Below are 22,847 nucleotides of genomic sequence, written 5' to 3'. Positions count from 1 at the left end.
GAAAATAGATTTATGATTTTCAAATCCCTTAACGGAGTAATCCTAGGTGCCACTTTCTTCAACGCATATAATGTGACCATTAACTGTAGAAAACGAATACTTCAATTCCCAGATTTCACTTTCGAGCTTAATCATATCTATGAACAAGAGTCAACGAAAAGAGAACACAAAACATCAGTATCAAATTATTATAGCAGAAGATGCAACTGTTGAAGCAAAAAAGGCGCAAACAGTTCGTTGTCAACCAATAATCACAAATGAGCATCTACCAGATAGCGCTTGCGGCGTATTTGAACCGTCCCGCCGCTTCGAAACAAAATTTGGATTAGTCTTCAGTAACGCCCTTGTGCAGGCTGATACGAACAACAACCTCTTCCTATTTGTCATTATGATAACTCTCTTCTTAGTTTGCTTCTACCTTTTCTATCTTTTTAGAGGCGGCTGTGTAGGTGCTAGTGCCAAGTGCTATATTGTATGGAGACGAGTTATCGTTGCAATATCCTTTCTAATAAAGGCTTTTAATTGCAAGTTTTTGCTAAGTGCTATTCGGAGCGCGGGTTCGGTAAAAACGCTCTTTTTCTGCTACAAGTTTTCAATTCAAGTAATTTATTAAGCAACTGAACTGTACTGAGCAGAATCGTCTGTATGAATTTCAAGATAATAAAATGCGTGCTGTATGAATTTATAAAAGTCTTTTTCAACCAATCAAAATTTAGCATCGTCATATTACGGCTCTTTAGAAAAAGCGGAGGCGATGGGTTTCGAACCTTTAATCTTATGATTATAAACAGGGTTGTCTAGTGTGCTGTGCCAAGTGGGTCTTGATTAGTGGTATTGTCAAAGTCAAGGGATTTACTGGGCTAATTAAGTATAAATGGAAAGCAACATCAATAGTGGTTTGTTCTAAGTTTTTATTGAGTATTCCAGATCAAAATGCTGAAAGTTTACTGTCTGTTTGCTCTTTTGTGGCCTCTTGTTTTGTCGTGTGATGTATGCGAAGAAATTGAGCTGGGGAACGCGACCGCTGTATGTTGTGAAAAGAATACTACATTCCGCGTTGGCCAAGTGGATGTGAGTTTCGTGCCATATCGGAGCCATATGTGTCCAGTTGGTGATGGTGGGATTGAAGATTTGTGTCCTCGATTCTTGCCAAGTGTTTCAATGATGTTCGTGTTGGTCGTGGCAGGCGTAGTAAGCATGCAGTTGAAAAATAGAGACGTGCAGTGTTGTATAAAAATAGAATAAAAATGTCGGATGACGTAGTGATGAGGCTCGATTCGTAAATTAAGGGCCTCCTGACCGCCCACAACTCTCCTTAAATGAGGCATAAGGCTGCTTCGTCTAGGAATGAGGGCTGTTTTTCTGAGTACGTCCAGGTTCGTGGGCTCGCCCTGCCACACGTAGGTAATTTGCACGTAAGTGCGGTAAATGGGCGTCTGTGGTATGCCCATTTTTATAAGCAGGGCGAGCCTCCCGTCGAAGGAGAAGAGTTGTGGGGGGTCAGGCTGATAGTTCATTTTCTCTGCTACTGCCTTCTTCGCTGTTAACAATGAAAGTGGGACTGAATAGATAAAGTGATGAATAGTTTCTTTTTTTTCTGAGTAAGGTTAGAGTGGGAGGCCGTTCATTAGATTTTGTATCAGTATGACAGTTGTTTGATAATCTCTTCGGGTTTATTTGCATTTTTCCCAGGAAGATTAATGTAGTAGTGATCTGTCAAGTGTGGCAGTTCCATTTGCTCCACGTTGTGAGGGGAGTAAAGTAATGAAGTAAATCCCTCGGCATGGCAGTAAATGACAGTCACTAATGGAGTTTTCGGAAGTAATTCCCTCGGTATGGCAGTAATTGACAGTCACTAATGGAAGTTTTGGAGGAAAGTAAATTGAGAACAGTGTGATTGACTGCTCTATTGATCAAGTTATTCAGAATACGTTTACTGCGGAGAGGTCAAACTTTAATAGCAGCGTTACTCATCGACTATTGGATCTTTTATCGAAGCTTTGCAAAAACGATTGTAATAACGAAGAAACGGAATATTCTATTTTATCAAAGTATGGACACTAAAAGGTTCGTTAAATACTTATAACAATTTAGGATTTCATAGGCTAGCATTAATATATTTTTTTTTAAACAGAATTATTGTGTTTAGAACGACACGAGGCAGACAAGATTTGCTAATCGAAATGAACGAGTTCAAACATCAGTACTACGATCGGAAAAAATTAATAAGCCTCGGATGGAAAGAAGTGGAAACAGTCGATGGGCGGGGTATAAATAGTTGGAACTCCTTAAAGAATGAATTAACTATAGAAGGTAAAGGGGGACTGGTTGGAGAGAATGGTTGGCCAAAGGTACCATTGGCAATAAATAATGAAGAAATTGTGGGATTGCAAGAAAGTTTAGTGGAAGGGTTCCGGGGCTGTAGAAATCAGGGCGATGTGTATAATTAAGTTAGTAAATTAAAGTTGGAGAGTGGTGATAGCAGGTTGTATCAAGAAGTTGGGTCGTATGCTGGTTTGTGTAATTCAATAGGTTGGACGTTTTGTGTGGATGGTTTGATGAGTGGTGTTTTGCCTGATGGTTTTACTGGTGTAAGGAGAGATGCCATGGTACAATGGAATGAGTGGTGTTGTCATTCTCTTTCAGCAACACTTTCTTGTACTTGAAGGGCATGCCTTGAATGAATTGTTCTCTTATTCGTCTTGTTCTTTCGTCAGTGCGGTCTATGTGAGCTGCAGGATCGTCCACAATTGCGAGGTTGGCGAGGCGTTGCAGATCTGTGAGGAAGTCATCTGGTTGTTCTTTCACTGGATCAAACTTTCTCGATTGCAGATCGAGCTCAAAGTTTCTTCTTTGGTCTGCTCCTGCATATCGGTTGCGTAGTTGTTCAAGCGAATCGTCTAGATCGTTTCTTGTGTTTTCGGCGAGTCGAAGGTAATAGTTGAGTGCATTACCGGCTAAGTGTAGGTGAAGATATCTTGCACGTTGGTGGTTCGCTTCAGGAATTCTAGATACAGCAATGCTTGCTCTCAGTAGTCCTTCAAATTCAGGCCAGTTTTCGTTTGGTAATCCTGAGAACCTTTTCAGATGTACGTGAGGCGGACTTGGATCTGCCATTTTCTTTTAGTCAGTTTGTTGTTGAAGTGTTTTTGTGGAAAGAGCAATTTGTGCGCTTCTCCAATTTAGCTGTGTCACAGAGTTTGCAGTTTAGGCTATTTGGTTGGTCTTTTTTGTTCTTCGCTGCAAGTTTTTTACTTACTTTTCTGTCGATTGTTTTGTCGTTGAAGAATACGAACGGGTTTCTAGGATGATAGCCTTCCAATAGTGTCATAGAAGTACTGTTGTGGCTTGCGTTGTATTTTCTCTTTGCTAGCAAAACAAAGAGGTTGATGCTCAAATAATTTTGAATGGGTAAAGTTGGTTTGTGCTTGTGGTTTGGTTAATTTCTCGAATTCGGTAGTTTTGAAAGAAATTGTAAAGTTCTGAGTTTTTTGTAATACGGATCCGTTTGATATCGGTTTGATTGTCTTCTTGTGCGATAAAATAAAGGCTAATTCCGCTGTTTGTTTTTCTAATGATTCGAAGATTGTAAGTTTTTCCGTTAATGGCTAATTCCATGAGTTTCAAATTTTTCTTTCTTTTTAACAGAAGTAAGCGTTCAACATCTCTGTCGCCATATGATAACTCTCTTCTTAGTTTGCTTCTACCTTTTCTATCTTTTTAGAGGCGGCTGTGTAGGTGCTAGTGCCAAGTGCTATATTGTATGGAGACGAGTTATCGTTGCAATATCCTTTCTAAAAAAGGCTTTTAATTGCAAGTTTTTGCTAAGTGCTATTCGGAGCGCGGGTTCGGTAAAAACGCTCTTTTTCTGCTACAAGTTTTCAATTCAAGTAATTTATTAAGCAACTGAACTGTACTGAGCAGAATCGTCTGTATGAATTTCAAGATAATAAAATGCGTGCTGTATGAATTTATAAAAGTCTTTTTCAACCAATCAAAATTTAGCATCGTCATAGTCATCAATATTATTGATGCGCCAGTACACCTAAAAGCAGGAACAAAAATTGGTGAGTTCACTGTCTTAACAGCTGAGCAAGCATCTTATATTATGCCTCTAGAACCTGAACTTCTCAAAAACTACACAAAGCGCAAGCAGCAGCTAATTCTAAATAATATTGAGATGAAAAACAAATATAACCAGCCTCCTGATAAACAAATTAACAAATTCTGGTTCCCTACGCCTGAGACATGTAATGACCCAGAAAAACTTGTTGGACTTGAAAAACGCATATACAATTCACTGATTGAATTCAAAAAAGCAGAGTCATTGGACCCCAAACAAGATGAAGAAAGTCGAAAACAATTCATCGAAAGCTTCAATTGGACAGAGTCTGTACTGGACAAAAAGTCGAAAAAACAATTAGAAGATCTTCTCGTCGATTATAGCAAAATTTTTGCAAGACACAGACTGAATATCGGAGTTAACATCGACTTTCTAATAAAACTAACACCGGAACATAACCGTCCTGTATATACTCAAAGTCCGCCAACTCCAATCCATTTGAAAGAAGAGCTCCTACTCGAATTAGCATTGCTACAATATTACGGCATAATAACTACCCTGCCATTTTCAATATATTCTTCACCCATATTTGCGCAACGAAAACCATCTGGAAAACTCAGATTACTAATAGATCTTCGAAGAATAAACCATCTGCTCAGAAATGATTATCATCAAAACAATTTCCCAATCTCAACCCTGATGGATGCCAGTTCCCACTTCGCAGGCAAAAATTTTTTCTGCAAGATGGACGGAAGTCAGGGATACTTTACATTACGCATGGCAGACCAACAATCTGTACAACTTCTAGCGTTCAACTTTGCCAGTCGAACCTGGGCGTTTTTACGACTTGCTCAAGGCCTCAGTAGATCAGTAAGTGCATTCAGCTCTTTTATGAGGGAAACTCTAAACTCAGTGGTTACCGCAGACAAATGTACACAATACGTAGACGACATTGCAACAGCAGCTTTCACAGTTGAAGAAATGATTGAGAATCTGAGAGCTGTCTTTGAATGTCTAGAAAAATCAGGATTGAAATTATCTACCGAAAAATGCCAATTTGGAGTAACGCGTATAGTATTTTTGGGAAAGACTATATCGGGCGAAGGAATATCACCAATTGAATGGAAGATAGAAAAATTCCTCAGAAGCCTAAAAATGCCCACAAACACAAAACAAACAAAACGCATGATCCGATTCTTCCAATTCTACAAAGAGTTCATTCCGGAACTAGCAGAGAAATTACTGCCCTTCTACCAACTTCTCAGGAACGAAACTGATTTCAAAACGACAGATGAGCATGAAGAAATTCTCCATACACTCAAAACCAATCTCAAACACGCATGTACACTGAGCCTCCGTTTGCCTAGAAAAAATGACCAATATGTCATTATGGCAGATGCTTCATTCTATGCAGCAGGGTACGTTCTAATGATAAAAGATTACTGCCAGACTGAGAATCAATTTCAATACGCACCAGTGTGTTTTGGTTCACGAATTTTCCCTCCCTCCTTCCTTAAGCTGTCAATCTACGCGAAGGAGTTCGCGGCAGTTCATTACGCTTTGGACACTTTTGGTCAAATTGTCTGGGGAGCAACCCAACCCATACTCATTCTGACTGACAACCGAGCATTGACACGCTTCTTTCAAGCTAAAACAATACCATCCCCTCTTTGGACAGCAGTTGATCTTGTGCTCAGTTTTAATTTTAATCTGGGACACGTCCCTGGAAAAACCAATTTAGCTGCGGACTATCTCTCACGGATTCACATAAACCCAGAAGAAAAAATGCAACTGCGCATTGCTGAAAAACTACCAGTCCATAAAATTGATGTTGATGTTTTATCTAAAACACCGGACAACTCATTTGTTTCCCTCACTTCATCGAGTAACCCAGATATTAAATCAAAATATCAAAATTTAGAAGGTAGAAGCTGGGGAGGCATGTACGATGTCGAACTAATACAAGTAAACAGCGTTGTGATCGAAAACGCTGTTGACGACTTTGACCTGTCGGATCGATGTACACCAGTTGACTTAGCGAACGAACAGCAACAGGATAGTAACATTCGAGTAGTCTTTCAATGGATTCAAACTAATCAATAACCCACCGACCGATCATACCTATCATTCGACCTGACGAAGTACTTGAAGCAGTCACCAAGATTAACAATACAACAAGGCGTAATCTACAGAAAATTCTTCGACCAGACAGGACGAGTGAACTCTTGCAGTATTGCGTACCTCAACAACTGCGAGCCGAAGTTCTTTACAGAGTACATAATAGTCCCTGTCGAGGTCACCTTGGAATCTCGATTACTATCAAAGAGTTTCGAAGGAGATTCTACTTTCCTGGATTCTCTGAAGTGATAACCGACTACATCAAAAACTGTCTCACATGTCTTCAACACAAATCAGCTCCCACATCAGCCCTCCGACCACCTTTGCAACCAATATCAGCGACCCAAATCTTTCCCGAGGATATGTTACAGATAGATCTTGTAGGCAAACTGCCCGGCAAAATATATTGTTATATTCTAACGGCCATAGATGTCTTTTCCAAATACATGTTTGCTGTTCCCCTACGGAAAACTGATGCTTACTCAGTCTGCAAAGCATTGGTTTCAATTATACTAAAACATTCGTACATTCCCACAATGCTAGTAACGGACCTCGGCACGGCATTCACATCTCAACTGCTGAGGGAGCTGTGCAAAACGCTACAAATAGAACTGAAACACGCTACAATCAAACACGCACAAACAATAGGACTACTTGAAAGGAACCACGGCCCCCTCAAACAATTTCTAAAAATGCACAGAAACTCATACGGTGAGAATTGGCACAACCATTTGGACCTCGCAATTTTCGTTCATAATACAACATACAATGCTTCGATCGGATGCACACCGTCCGATCTGTTTCACGGAAGACCACCTAACACGCCGCTAGACTTGCGGTTCCATAACAGACAATTCAGAACATACAAGCCAAGCTTCGAGAGTCTGAGACAGTTACAAGACGCAACCCTAAAGCAATTCGCGAAAGTAAAAGAGAACTTGATGTCTACTTACAACAGGTACAGACAGTTTTACGATAGAAAAGCAGGCGCAGCCCCACTGGAGCTACATGACTATTGTCTGATGTTAGACCCAACAGCAGTCCACCAGTCTTCGATAATGCACAAAAACAAAGTCAAATGGAAAGCACTATACAGAGTTGAACAAGTCTTGACAAATAGCAATTATATTGTGCGCCAAACTGGAACACATAAAACATATTGCTGTCATCGAATTCGTCTTCGTCCAATAAAACCCAACTTTGTCGTGCCAGATATCGAGACAGTTAGCCCTCTTCTATTTGAGCCAGCGGAAGTAAACGATGAAGATAATGAACCTGGAATTTTTGATACACAGCTTGAAAGACATATAGCACGTGTCCTTGTACGAACCCAATCAGAAAATGACGCCCCAAGACATGTTAGGATTAATGAAAACTCGAAAGAACTAGTACACTACAATACAAGTGACCCAGCAACTCTACTGCGACCGTCACAAAACATTGTTGAGCTGAATGATGACGTTTTTGTTGTCGAAGGTCAAACAAACACCGAAACCTTGCATACATCACCTGAGTCAATAGACACTGCTAACATTCTACCTCCTCAGAACACAGAGTTGACGGAAGTACCAGCAAACACATTGTCAAATGACGCTAGATTAGGTTCTGATCGAAATTACATTCTAAGATCCGGAAAACGATTTGAGTTAGCGAGACAGTACTCGCCGTATAATCTTCTTCAGCTGATCGAAGATGACGATGCCCAGCCAGAAGTATCCGTAACGACCATACTCCCAAACCACCAGCCTGAACTTACATTAACAATGGGACCACATTCTGATGACGAAGAACTCATCACAGAATCACTTACACCCCCCGTGAGCCAAATTGGAGACAACGCAACAACTGAAGATTACATAACAGACGAAGAACTATCAAACTTGGCAGACCCCTTTAGCGACTCAGAATGGCCAGCATCACCAGAAGAATTCAACACAGTTCCAACCCGAGAACAACAGAGTGTCAGTACAACAAGCTCTGAAGAAAATCACCGAACAGCATCGCAAGAAGCGAACCATCAGGACATACAAGTCTTCGAGCCCCCGCCAGGTGTAGTAGGTACAAGCACACATAAAAGTATTGTACCATTAACACGGTTTCCACTAAAGCAAGATAAAAAACGCTATGTAGTGCCGCTAGAACTAAACAGGCAAATTTTGGACGGTAAACTGCACCAAGAATTTTCTTTTAATAAAAAAAAATAATAACAAAGAGAACAAAGTGCAACTACTTTAAACCTTTTATAACCATTAATATTATTACTCTTATCTTATTGTCTTAACCAACTATGAAACTTTTGTCCATTTTACTTCTTACTGTTACCATTTATTTCACTTACCAACAAAAAGCGACCGAAACCCGAAAAGGTGTCATTTTCAACCTTTATCAAAGAATACTACAAACAGAAAGATTCGTTAAACTTGATCTTTTGGTCCCATTTCCCCAGTATGACCAGAAAGTTGATGAACGACTGGCTAACCTTACGAACGAAATTGAACAACTTTGGACAAAAGATAACTACGGATGCCCCCTCAATTACACCAACATGACAGAGAACACACACGGACTACGTTGGATTGCACAACAGGTAGCAAACGAAAATGTGGCAGCACAACTTGATATAGCAAAACTGAAAGGTGAGCTAGACAAACTCCTACGATACGGGACAGACAATCAATTCAATTTCGAAAGCAGAAAGAAACGAGGTGTAGCATTAGCAGCAGCTGCCACAGCATCAGTATTGGGTCTTGGACTTGGAGCGGGCGACAAAATACTTTGTGTTATAAAATCTGTGTTTGGAGGATGCGATAAGAGGATCGGTGAAAACAGAGAAAACCTGCAATTGGCTATACAACATATGAACCAACTGTCAACCGACATTCAACAAATTGCGACGAAAACTAATGACAAATTTTACGTTGTAGCAGGAGAACTCAAAGACATCAAAAGAGCTCAAGATCAGATCATTCAAACACAAAATGAGAATTGGGAAATGGCCGGAAAACAGTTTGCGGACAGAACACTCACCACATGCGGAACTGCGTACAATTTCTCTATGTTCGGGAACAAACAAACCACCATGCACTAATGTTGAGCAACCTCTTCCAGGTTTTATTCACAAATATTAAGTCATACAGGGCTCCATTATATGCTTTTCGTGTTAACTTATTGAACTCATTGACATCTCTCAAAAACTCGTTCCTACCGATGTCCCTAATTCCAAGAGAACAACTCTACAAAGTTCTCCAAATAGTACAATTGATGGAATCGGGAAAACAAGATAGACTAACTTTGGCAATACCTTCACAAGACATGCTCTCTTACTATGAGACAAAATGGATCACTAACGTGAGAGCTACCGACGCTGGACTACTTCTAACACTCGCCATTCCTATGGCTTCAAGTACAACAGCAATGAATGTAATTAAAGCAATTCCAATGCCGATGCCAGACGGACAAACCGGAAGAGCTTACATCTTTCGACTAGAAACAAATTATATTGGAATATCATCAGACTACAAGGAAGTGGCACTTCTCACCGATGACGAACTCGACTCATGCATAGGATCCTCGAGATATGCTGTATGTTCAAAGGCAATCCCAACCGAGACATCGAAGTCAAGTTGTTTAGCAACTCTTTATTATCACGATGATGAAACGCTAGCACTAAGAAATTGTCAAGTGGATTTGGTCGACCTCCCCTTGACGGAGCAGGCGATAAACCTTGGATTTGGCAGGTGGATGATAACGTCCGCTAAAGATAATTATCGCCTGGTCGAAACATCAACAAATGGAAGTAATCCACTGGGAAAAAGAGAACATATGGGGTGCCGCGTCTGCATTATAACATTGGCCTGTGGACAGCAACTCCAGGGAGAGATAATTCACCTCAGAAGTGACCTCTCGTCCTGTGAACATGAGCCGAAGCTACGAATTGATGTGAAGTTGCCGGACCCGTTATCAACAATGTTTTCCCTTTTACCTCCTTTGGAAGAGTTGCCGCATTTTTCTTCAATGACAGAAGAGAAAAAACAACTGTTGATCGAAGCACAGCCACAGTTGCAATACCTACCAATGACACGATCTAACGAAGCAGTTAGACAAATAGCGGAGCCAATAATCTGAAAGTTGACGATAATGAAACCAAAATTTTCGGAAAATTTTGAACAATATATACCTTGGAAAATGTCGCTGTTATTCGGTTTTCTGTCGTTCTTATTCAGTATTTGCCTCCATCTTGGATACAGTCACTTCCTACACAAATGGTCTAAGCTGCATCGCCGCTTTCCATTCCGAATAACCCACGAGGGTCGAAAAATAAAAACAAAACCCGTCCAAGTTGTATCAATGCATGATTACGAATATTTACAAGATCACCCTGAACATCCCCTTCACAAATGTTCTTTTATTCGCCCAGTAGAAATGACTGGACAGAATCTTGAAAGCACAACTGACGAACAACCGGCTGTTCCCAAAAACCCATACACATTTTTGAGAAGTTATATCCGAAAATTGAAAGCAGATCAGCAATCGTCCGCTCCAAGACAATGTTCTACCCAACCCATTTATTCAGCAATACCCGACCAATCTACAAATATCCCACAGTACCGTGGCTACCCAATGAACACAATAAAAATTGTAACCGCTTAATTGAAACAGAAATATCCATATTATTCATAAAAAATTATCAAAAACAAAATACAAATTGCAAAAAAAAAATGGCTAAGTCCTATGCCTTCAAAGAATTTTAAAATTTTATTGCACCAAACGCTTTTTTGGGGTTGAAAACCGTCAGGAATTCAATCCGAAAAAGTATTAAACTTTCCCTTTATTTCAACTTCTGGAACACTCTCGTGCATACCCTTACTTATGCCTTTTCTTAAAAAAAAATAAAAAAAAAATTGATGTACACAAAAGTAGTTTACTTCACGTGTAGTTGACTCGTTATGAGAATTTTCTCTCTCTGGTTTGTATCAAGTCATTATTTGTATTACTTGAGTAACAATGCCGCTATTATTTTTTCTTAAAATTTACGAGTCTTAAAGAACGATTTCTCAGCACCAAAAAACTTTTAGGAAAAACTGTTACACAGAAAGTTGTATTATTGTCTCCTTCACCTATTCGATTACTTGAAACAACTAAAAAGTTCCAGATAGAGCCGGGGAAATTATTCTTATTTCCAGTTACAGTCAGTTGTTACTTTTCAGCGAATATCACAAACAGGAAATGAAAACGTTCACCATGCACGCTTTTATTTGTTTTTGGAAACACCATTATTTTCATTTTCCTTCTTTCAATTTATGACCGTTCTCTCTTCTCATTGGCTAATACATTCCCTTCAATTTAGTAGTGCGGAAAATTACACACAAATCAAATTGAAAATTTTTATCGTTGAATTATTCTTGAACAGTTCCGTATCTTAACAACTGAACAACATTCCGAAAAAAAGAATTCCGTGTCATAGTTTCAATACATCTATAGCATAAAAGTCTCAATAGGTATTAGTATTCCCACACTTCGATGTTATAATTATAATTCTTTTTCACCGAAAAGCCTCAATAATTTGAGTTTTCTTTTTAAAAAAAATTGTTAAAGATGGCTTTCCTTACAACTGAACAACTTTCGTTGCGAAAGCATTTAACTAGTTGGAGATCATTTAATGTTTACTTCCTGGACCAGGACACTCTAATTTATGCAAATCAGGTAACAAAAATTGTTAAATGTTACACATCAGAATCTGAAAAAATAATAGCCTTCTTTGTGGAAACGCAGGAAAAACAAAAACTAATGATTTGCTGGAAACCTGTCAGTCAACCACATTGCTTAGCTATGCTTCATCAATTGCGCCATTCCGAAGAAATAAATCTGGACATTTTGAACAATCCTTAAAGCATTTAAAGCACAATGAAACAAATTCTGCTATTTAAAGCACAATGAAACAAATTCCTTGCTTTTACGGTCGTCATAGAGCATCAGCTATTAATTATTATCAAACCCCTGCAAAATCTTTTATTGCCTTGAACTTCGAATTCCAAGCAGAAGACACAATTCATCAAATAATTGTGCCGAAGAATTCAAAATTTTATTTTGTCATGAAACGCGCGTTTGAGAGAAACGAAACATTATTCATCGACAAAAAAATTTGGAAGAATCAACTTACCTATTGTTAGGATTCCTTTCCCTTCTTTGCTTTAACACAAGGAAGGCGCAAAGCAAGTTTCTTCTTTTTTGATACACGTGGCCGACCAGCGAGAGATTTTTTTTTCCGAGTGGACAACAACACCCGAATTCTTCAACGATAGTAAATGGTCCAGCGCGTCATTTAAAATATCCGTGTCACTTGCGATTTTCAAATGGAGATATTCTATGGTCTTTTCAATTCCCTCTCCCGAAACCATATTGCGAATAAAATCACGTCGTGAGCCGTAGCAATAAAATCGCAGAACATCCGAACACCGACTGCGATCGTCTAAAATAGTGGCTTCCCAACCGCACACAAAAGAACGACCAGATCGATTCAGCTCCGCATGACAGCAGAGAGCGGGCTGACACAAAAACGACGAACTTTTAGGGAAATAGATTCTTACTGTTTTCTTGTCAGTTCTATTCTGTGGACCCTTCAATAAAAATCGAATAAAATCTTGAGGTGTAGTGATAAGACGATCAAAATTGGCCGAGGCGGCTCCTCGCTCACATATAACGAAAAGTTTGTCACCAAAGGGAACTTTAGATATACTATCATCCCCTCCTATCTCAATGTGTGGCTGAGTGAACCATTCGCCTTCTTGAACCATATCATCTGTCTTTGTTAACAGTAGCCCCGCAGGGAGCGAAAAATCAATCACACCCCCGATACTAAAAGTGCAACCAGAAGATGCAAAATATGAAGGTGAAATATTGCAATACTTCGTTATTTTATTTTGTGGTTGATAGTCATTAATAAAATCTGACCACTCCGAAGAACTTTTTAATTGTCTGCAAAAATTGGGGCAAATATTGAAGAACCGTTTGTTCTTAATCTCGAGAGGAAAGCATGGCCAACCATTCTCAGTACAAATATTAGGATATTTAGAATTTGCACGTATTCCCAAATCCACCCATGTTTGGATATCTGCCCCATCAACATTCCGCACCTGTTGCCAACCTAAACTTTCGATTTTCTCGATTGACCAATATTGCTTTTGAAACTTTCGCACGACCTCGCATGACTCAATCGAAAACCTACAAAAAAACCTGTTTCTACCTCTGTATACTCGTAGTTATTGCTTCATTAGTATTAGCGCTCACCTTGTATTATCCATTGCCGTAGTTCATTCAGTAATTACGTAAGCAATACTGCTGACGTCAATAGTTGTTCGAAAAGCAGTAAAATTAATTCAGCTAATTGGGAAAAAACGGCAGCGATTGACGCCATCTGAAACGTTAATTATGGTCTTACAACTCTTCAATTTCTCGTATTGACAGAAAAACAATAGATAAAAAATGCCAGCTGATGCGATGAGCAGGAATATTGAGGAAAAAACAATTAATCTTCGCAAAAACTTAGTTAAATATGTAAATTGAATGGAATTAATGGCCTCTAGAACAGAAAAAAGAAGAAACTTGGAGCCTTTCAGAGCATTCAATTAACAGTCAAAAGAGACAGCATGATGGAGAAGTTAAGCAGTCCAAGTAGATAAACAAATAAAACAAGATGTTTTCAGTATCAAAATGTTTTCAGTCTTGAGGCTCATCAGCCTAATTGAAAAGCAATTGAAGTAGAATAGACAAAATCAAAATTCCAACTGACAAGACGAATTGGCGCTGTGCGCAATTGAAGGAAATTGCGGTTGAATTGATTGATTCATGGCATTCTTCAATCAAATATGGCAGGCTTGAAACAATTTTCCCATCCACGCGGAAATGAACACCGTCATGGCAACACTCAATAGTTGCATTCATTGGCTTTGGTATTGTAAAACAGGAAAACACACTCCACACACACAACAAACTGACAATGACAAAAGCAGGCATACTTCAAAACTGAAAAACTCAGTATGACTTGATGATTTCGAACCCATGACGAGCTAAAACTCTGAAAAAAAGGAATCTCTAACGCTCATATTGTTCCTTCATGACTTGCATGAAAAAGCTGTGGCGGCTTAAAAATTTATTCAATGTCTTTGTAAAAAAAAATAGCGGACTCAAAACTTTGAAGAGAAGCCGGAGTATGAGGAATTTCATTCCTCCCATGATTGGAAGGAATATTTGAATGATATAAAATAATGCTATAATTCTATTGGATGAAACCCCTTAATGTTGTATTCCTCCTGATTGAAATTTATTAAAAGAGTTGGAAAGAGTTAAAAACAGTTAGTTGAATATAAGGCTTTGAACCCGCATTTTACTCTGAAGATACTAGAGATAAAACAAAATAATAATATAGAAAGCAGCACTTTATAATAGATTTCGTTTGCAGAGATATATTTAGCACCACTAAAAATCACTATAAACATGAAAAAATTCCTTTGAATAGTAACGTAGGAGCTTTTAAAAGTTATTTTTTTTTAGGAAAACAATCGAAGGAAAATTTTATTATGTGATTCTTTAAGAAAATTGTTGATGTTTATTATATTATTTTGTTTGAATGATTTGAAATATTTTTTGTTTCAGGTATATTTAACCGTATGGTTATAATTTTAATTTACTTGTTGCAAAAAAAATTGATTAAGTTGAACAAAAAAAGAAAGTGAAGAACGAGAATAAAACTTTTACACTTTTGTAGCGCTTTTTGTACGTTTTCTGGATAAATTATGAATTTTGAGCTGTTTCTGAGAAAAACTACGGAAGTTCGAAAATTGAAATTATAGAAGAGCCTAAAGAAATTAGTGCTGCAACAACGAAACTTTTTTAGAATACGTCTTCAAAGCAATGAATTTGTCTAATTAAGCGATACCATTGGAACTTGTTTTCAGATGAACAGTCCTCATAAACACTTTCAAAAATTTGCTGAGATTCGTGCTCTCTACTGAAACAAAACGGTACCTACCTTTTTCAGTTCCTTTGAAAAGCCCTTATGGACTTTTCCTAAAGAGGTCAGATTTTTTTAACAGAGCTATCAATTGATCACCGTACAGTAGAAACATACTAGGCATCGGTCGGAGGAAAAAAGATTTTGATGAAAAAGTGAATATTAATTGCATCGATTTGATGTCTTCCATTATTCAGTTCAAATCAAAAACATACTTGAAAAGGAGTAAAGAAATTGTACCCTTCCAGTTAGTTAGAATAGCGACAATTTCAAAAGAATTTGAAAAATCCAAAACCACTAGCATTAATATAAAATACTAATGAAGTAAAATCAATATTAAAATGTTTTTGATGTTTATCTTGAAAAATCAGAAAATTGTGTGTTTGTTATTTTAGTGCAATATATTCATTTAATATTACTATCCTCAACTCATGAGTTGTTACTTCAAGGAGTTTTGTTTGGCACCTTCCCATCACAATCTGCACTTTGTCACCTGAGGAATGAAATTGATGTGTTAAAAACAAAATAATTTTGCCGGTTCAATTAAAATGCGTACTGAAAAGCTCCCTGCTCAGAGAGATAAGTATTTTTTTCTAATCAAAATTTGTAAAAAAAAATATTGATATTAGTGGTCTGCAAAATACTGGGAGAAGGTTACTCTCTGAACTGAGGTCTAAAATTTAATAAATTTATTCACAAAGACTAATTGTGTCGTTTCCAGAATTCGTCGCTTGAAATTAATTTTTTAATTTGTTGAAGCTGTTCTCTTGCATCATTTATTAGTCAAAACTAACATCTATAATTATTTAGTGATCAAACGGAAAAGCACTCCATTTTATCTGAATTGTTTCTGAATTTACTACACCCATCCTATTGAACATTTGTTATGCAAGGAGGCTCGGTAATGTGCGTTCGTCCGACCCAGCTCATCTACATTTTTCACTTAATTGTCTACCAAATGAGGAAGAGATAAAAAAATTAACATATAAACATATCGTCCGACAAACTACTAAATTAATAAAGCAATTTACCTAAGAGGGCTGATGAGACCTATAACTACCATAATATGAATACCAGAACAAAAGGCGATAAAAATCAAATAATTACAATTATAAATTATTTTTAAAATGTTGCTTTTTTTTCTTTTTAATGTCAAACTGATCAGAAAAATTATGCATCAATTGAAATCATCGAGAGATTCTTTTATACCATCATAGAGCGCGGTGGAGACCTGTCATTATCCAGGATAAGTCATACGACTACAAAAAGAACGACTACAGGCAAAAAGAAAAAAAATGCACGAAGAAATTTGCACGAAAAAACTTGCACGAAAACGATGTCCCAGCCAACTAAACATTAAACTGTTCGCTGAAAACATAAAAAACCTGGGTCGCTTTTTTTTCAAATAACCAGAGGACCGCCCATTAATGTGATGCTTTGAAAAGAAAATCAAAACCTACAAAAATGGGCGATATGGAAAAATCACGAGTATTTTATTAAAACTGGTTTTTACCAAGAACAAATACCAATTGAGGACAATAAAAACGTTATAAAGAGCGAGTTGCTCTTCAATAGATAAGAGATGTGACTTGTCTAAAGAGATGCTAAGCTACAAGTTAACAGAATTGAGATTGGCAAATCTCAGAAATCCATTGTCTTTTTTTAAAAAAAAACAAATGACTTCAAAGGTCATAGCCGACACAAACTTACTACTAAAAGTAGACAGGTTATCTTGCAACTTTTTCGAAAACGAATTGAGCCTGTTATTAGTGAGACTAAGTCATAAGACTATAAAACAACATCAATTACAAGCAGAACTAAAAAACTTCACAAACACTACGAAACCAAAGTGCTGAAGCCATTAAATTGATAAAACACTAACTGAGAGAAAATTAAATCTTCATTTGCGTATCTTTTGAACATCATAATTCTTTTTCTGTAAAACGACTATCTCAAAATGACAGCAAAAAGAACAAAAAATATTGAAAAGTATCTAAAAATCACAAAATTCTTCTGAAAAAAAGTTTCTAAGCCTTGAAGACACCACTCAGAACATTCAACCAACAAAAAAAATTATAGTTTGGTTCAACAAATTTCTTAAAAAATCTCAATGATAAGGCTACGTGACGAAACTGATACAACACTGTAAAATACAAAAGAAAACGCAAACCAGGACAAAAATCTATACTTTTTTGTGAAAATTTAATTTGAAACCAGAAAATCATTAGCTAAATTCCGATATCAGCTATTAAATTCATTTTTATTTCTAACATTGACCACCGAGAACTTTAATTTACAAATATTTGGCGTACGACAACAACAGTTTACAACAAATACAGGGCAAACATATAAATATCTGCTAAATTCTGAAAGAGAACGGTGTCGCAACGCTTGAATCCAAATGAAACAAAAACAACAGCTAAAATGTGCAATTATGCACAAAAATCTCAAAATTTTAAATGAAAACTCGTAGTACAAAAACCTAGATACCGATTTAAAAAAAATCCGCTACAAAGATTACTTTGTATCTAATATAAAAGAAATTTTGATCTGTATTTACTGAGAATAAGCTAAAAGATGACAGAAAAAAATGACTATTTCAAAAAATAACTTATATTTCCTTAAAGGAAACACATTCAAGGACATAAGAGACCTCAGCTAACAGCCGAATGCATTTTTCAGGTTCATTCTGAGGAAGCCATTTTGATTTTCGAAAGGATATACTGAGCAATCAGACTGCCAAAAGCATAAAAATTAAAGGCAAAACACAAGAAATCAGTTAAAGTTTACTAAAACTCTTCGTCAAAGCTTTAAAACCCTTAAGTTTTTGAAAACAAACTATATCTGCATTTATCGTAATGTTAGCGTAAATGGGTGTTGTCATTAATAGAGCCGCGACTAAATAATTTTGTCCGTAATTAGCATTAAAAAACGAAAACAAAATATTTTGAAAAAGGCAGCACCAAAAAAAGTAAAAAATTTCTGATTGTAAGAATCCATGGTAATATCAAACCTATCCCTCATTTTGCCGCGCGCCCAACAAACCGCCCAAGTGTTCCAAATGTTTCAGAAACAGACCAATTGTTGAGTGAAAGACTTAAATAATTAAAAAGCAATGATGAATTTTTAATAATTATGAGTTAAATTTGCAAAAAACGGCAACATTTTAATTCCAGAAGACTTTTTTAGGGCGGCGAGTGTCAACTAGCCTTATTTTGGACTTCAATGGAGTTATGTCAGCGATTTCTGGCTCTCCTCTTTCGGCAAACTTGAACAAAGTGGACCAAGAAATCATCTTTTGTGCAACTTTTGATGAAAATAGTCAGAATTTTGGGAAATTTTATCAAAATTTTTAGCCAAGGAAACTCCAATCAAACATTTCAGCAACGCTCCTCTATCTCTTTTGGTAGTAATAACACTCTACCGTTAAAATTCAACTTTATTTAAGTAATTTTAAAAAAATTGATCCAAATTTTAGCAACATTTACTGAAAATTTGAAAAACTGTCAAATATTCATATAACTATAAACCTCGATAACATCCTATAAAAGAAAAAATTCGAAAAATCTTTTTATTTCCACAATCTACAATGTAAGTGCTTTTTAATGATGCCACTCACAACTGTCTACGATGAATATATCGATCAGCCAAATTTCACCGAACAAAAAAATCCATTTGAGTATATATATATAATATATATATATATATATATATATATATATATATATATATACATATTCCTCCCTCCCCCCTAAAGTGGGGGTCGGAACAGAAAGTTGTGTTTTATTTCTAGTTCACTATGGCATATGAGTGAAGATTTAATAAACAAGTTTTAGCAAAATTGAAGAAATTTTGGTCAAAAATGAAGAAAAATGTGAATAAAAACAACCGAATTCACTCTATTTTTCTCAAAAGTTTAAAACTCCACAACTCCTTGTAAGAAAAGGAAAATAAAAAATCTTTTTAGTTCCTTATTTTACGCTGGAGGAGCTTTCTAATGATACCAGTCTCGACTCTCTACGTTGAATATATCGATCGGCCAGAATTCTTTGAACAAAAAAAAACCATTTGAGTAATATAGTTACTCCCCCACAAGTGGGTCGGAACAATCATTGTTGAGAATCGTAAACTTGCTCTGGGAAAAACAAAGAAGGAAGTTACACAGTATTGGTTTCTTCTTTCATAAAATTGAAAAACGAAGGCAGTGCAAAAGAACTAAAATCCAGATTTTTCGTAAATTTACCAATAGTTTGTGCTGAAGATTTGCTAGCATTTTTTGTTTTCAAAAAATAAATAGAACGTTCAAATTTTATCCATCAACAAAAAAAAGAACGCAGAGAGTTTTGAATACTTTGAGAAAAAAAATTTAATGTATTTTCTAACAAAAAATTCAAAGTAAAGTAATATGGCTATGAATTTTATCAAAATCTGGTTCAAACGGGAGTGATAATCTCCGACGTAAAACCGTGTATAATCTGAAGATAAAAGTTAATCCTGGCTGCTACAGTTTTATAAAATTTAGTAGCTTTTTTACAGAAACAGTTGCATGGGCTTTTTAATTTTTTGTAAAACTCTATAAGTATTGTTTTCTGAAGGAAAGAGTCGAAGTATTTTTTTACATATCTATCAACTGACCACCGTCTATGAGAAAAATATCAGACAGAAGCGGCAGAACAGTGCATATTTTCAACAAAAGTAATTCTTTGTTTTTGCTTTATTTCAAAATTGTGTATGATACGTTTGAACTATCCTATGCGAGAACAACTGAGCAAACCAAGGATAACGTTAAATAGACTGCTAGTAATTCATTTGCTCGTCTGTAATTTGTTGCAACTCTAATCTTTAGTTGAACTGAACGTTTTCAGCTTTTCCATCATCTCCAGTACTTTTTTGTGATATCACTCAGAGAATAAAAAGGGAAATAAAAAACAGGAACTCTCTGCAGAAATAAAATTAGAAAATGCACAATGAACAGCAATGAAGAAAATGGGAAAAGGAATAGTAAGTTAATGTCAAAGTTAACTTGTTTTTAAAATTTGATAAATCTGAATTTGGTGAACTGCGAACTATTGCTTAAAATATTTGACAAAAGTTACTCTACCACGACTCTCACAGTGGAGCTAAAATTTGTTTTCAACTATTTTTCTTGTGGCGAATAGCAACCAAGATCCGAGACTTGCTCTCAGAGGTAGCAGTTATTTTGCCTTGAATACAAAAAACTTGAATTGTTACAGGTAAAATATCTTTTGAAGAGTTCAATCACTCAAGAATTTGCGGAAAATAGCCAATTAAACATCATTGAAATGGCTAATTGTGGTCCAGAAAAAAATTATTTTCTCTGCATTCAAATTTCAAAACTTGCAACAAAATAGTAGAACGTATTAAACGTTCGTTCTTTTCGAAAAAACACGATAAAATTCGTATCGGGATAGTCTATGACTGACTTTATTTTTGTTCGTAGTTTTTATGTTAGATACAACGTCTTTATTTAGCAAAAAAATTAAAGCTCACATTTAAAAGCATTATTTTTTGAAAAAAAAAATTTTCTGGCTTTTTATTACAAAAAGTAATTTTATATTTAGCCTAATTTCCTTATCGAGACGGAATTTATAGATGGTCAATTGAAAATCCTAGAGAAAAAAACTCTTTCGTGCTTTAAATCAATTTGACTGAAGAGACTTTCCGCTTTTTTGTTTCTGATTTAATTTTGATCAATTTCTAAGCCTAATATTACATTTTCTTTGAATTTAATCAATCATTTTGGAATCAAATGGTTTTATTTTTTACTGAAGTTGCTGATAAGTTGACCAGATTGAGACTTAAATGTTGACTTCTCGACTTTATCTATACTTACTAACAGTCATATCCCTTCATTACTGTAAGAAAGAATATTTAATGCTTAGTTTCAAATATTTTTCTTTCTACATGTTTTCATTGTTAGAATAGAAAAAATTTATTTTTTTAAATTTATTTTTTTTCAGAGATGGGACGCATATAACAATGATCAAATGGAAGCTTTTTGAGTGGCCGAACGTCACCGACGTTCCATTTAAAAGAGATGCCTTTTTATTGTTGAAAAGCTGAAATTTTCAGCAAAAATTGTTAGACATATAGTTAATTCTCTAACACAACAAATGGTGCGGTCTCACGGATTGATTTGGTTTTCAGTTTTCTTCCTGTGAACGTTTTTATTTTTTTTCCCAAAAAAAATAATTTAATTTTTAAGTTGTTATTTTATTTTAGTCTTGTGTTCTGCCTTATCGCTACTTCCTATGGGGGTAGAAATCTGTCGAGGATCCACAGTTATCTACATAAAAGAGATCGTTCAACTTTTCTCTAGGTAACAGGTGATCATGTTCTGCTTATTTCCCGTTAGGAACAATATTGACACAGCTGTTAAGATAGTTTACAGAGACCAGCGTTTCTATTTTTTCTATTATTTGTACAAAATGTTGGATCAAAATACTTACACATTACGCTTACATATTTTGTTTATTGCTGTATAATTGATCAATTTCTGCTTTAATTCTTTTAATCATGAACTGAAAATGGTAGTCAACAAATATCGCTCTGAGGGATGGCATAATAAGCGAAAACTCGTTTGGCAAAAACATTTTTTGTAGCCATTAGGCAAAAATTTTAAATTAAAATTTTCAGACATTAGATGAAAACCAGTTAAAAAACCACTCAAGATAGGAAAAAATCCCATGGAAATAAACCCCCACGGAAATACCCCTACCCCAATTGACTATCTACACGTTTTGTCATGCCTCGTGGGCCGTGGCTATGCTTTAGCGGCCCCTAGGATTTGATACGAAACTATCATAACCCAAGAAATTATCACGATCAAAATTACATTCAAAATTAAACAGGGGGGGGGGGGGGGTTATCACAGGAGTTTGCTTTCATGGTGGCTTACTTCCTTTCTAAAATTTGGTGGTTTTTTCCGTGGGGTTTTTGTTTCCTAGACCCGTAAATTGTACCCTTTTTGCAAACTCTTTTTGCCCTTAGCTAACATTCAGGCAAACCTATTTAGAAATACAGAGTAAAGAGTGGGGAAACTGATTTAAAAAATCATTGCTATCGTAAATGTTTCAAAACTGTTACGCAAAATTTTGCGTAAGCAAATTTGAAAAACGTAAAATGTCATAAATGCTGGGTGGACATAAAATAAAATGCTACATCATTATAATGATCAATATTTAAAAATGTGGCCGTTATTGTAAGCTATTATCATGCAGCGACATTTGCAAGAGACAATTGAGTACTTCATAGCGTTAAGTAGATTTTGAAGTAATGCTATTGAGTTTTTATTTGCCTAATGTCCGCAAAACTTTAGTTCGAAAGTTTCGCCTAATGGCGACAAAAAATGCGTTCGCGTTACCGTGTCCGCCTATTATGCTATGCCCCATTGATGCAAGAGAGGAAACGCTGCACAATTACACACTTTTTGTGTCTGTTACGCAGAAAAAAGTAATATACGGACTTATTAATTCAGAAATGCTACAAAATCAATTTTGTTTTACTTTCTCTGATAATTGGTTTTATGCTTATCACCACCGAATGGTACAAAATTGACATATCAAACATGCTTGCACATTTTTCTGATCGTCCGAACAAGCAAACTTCATAATGATTTCAAAAAATGCATTTAAG

Source organism: Convolutriloba macropyga, chromosome 3 (genome assembly GCF_964194025.1).
Source record: "Convolutriloba macropyga chromosome 3, txConMacr16.3, whole genome shotgun sequence".
Lineage (NCBI taxonomy): Eukaryota > Metazoa > Xenacoelomorpha > Acoela > Convolutidae > Convolutriloba > Convolutriloba macropyga.
Note: the sequence above shows the minus strand (reverse complement) of the source record.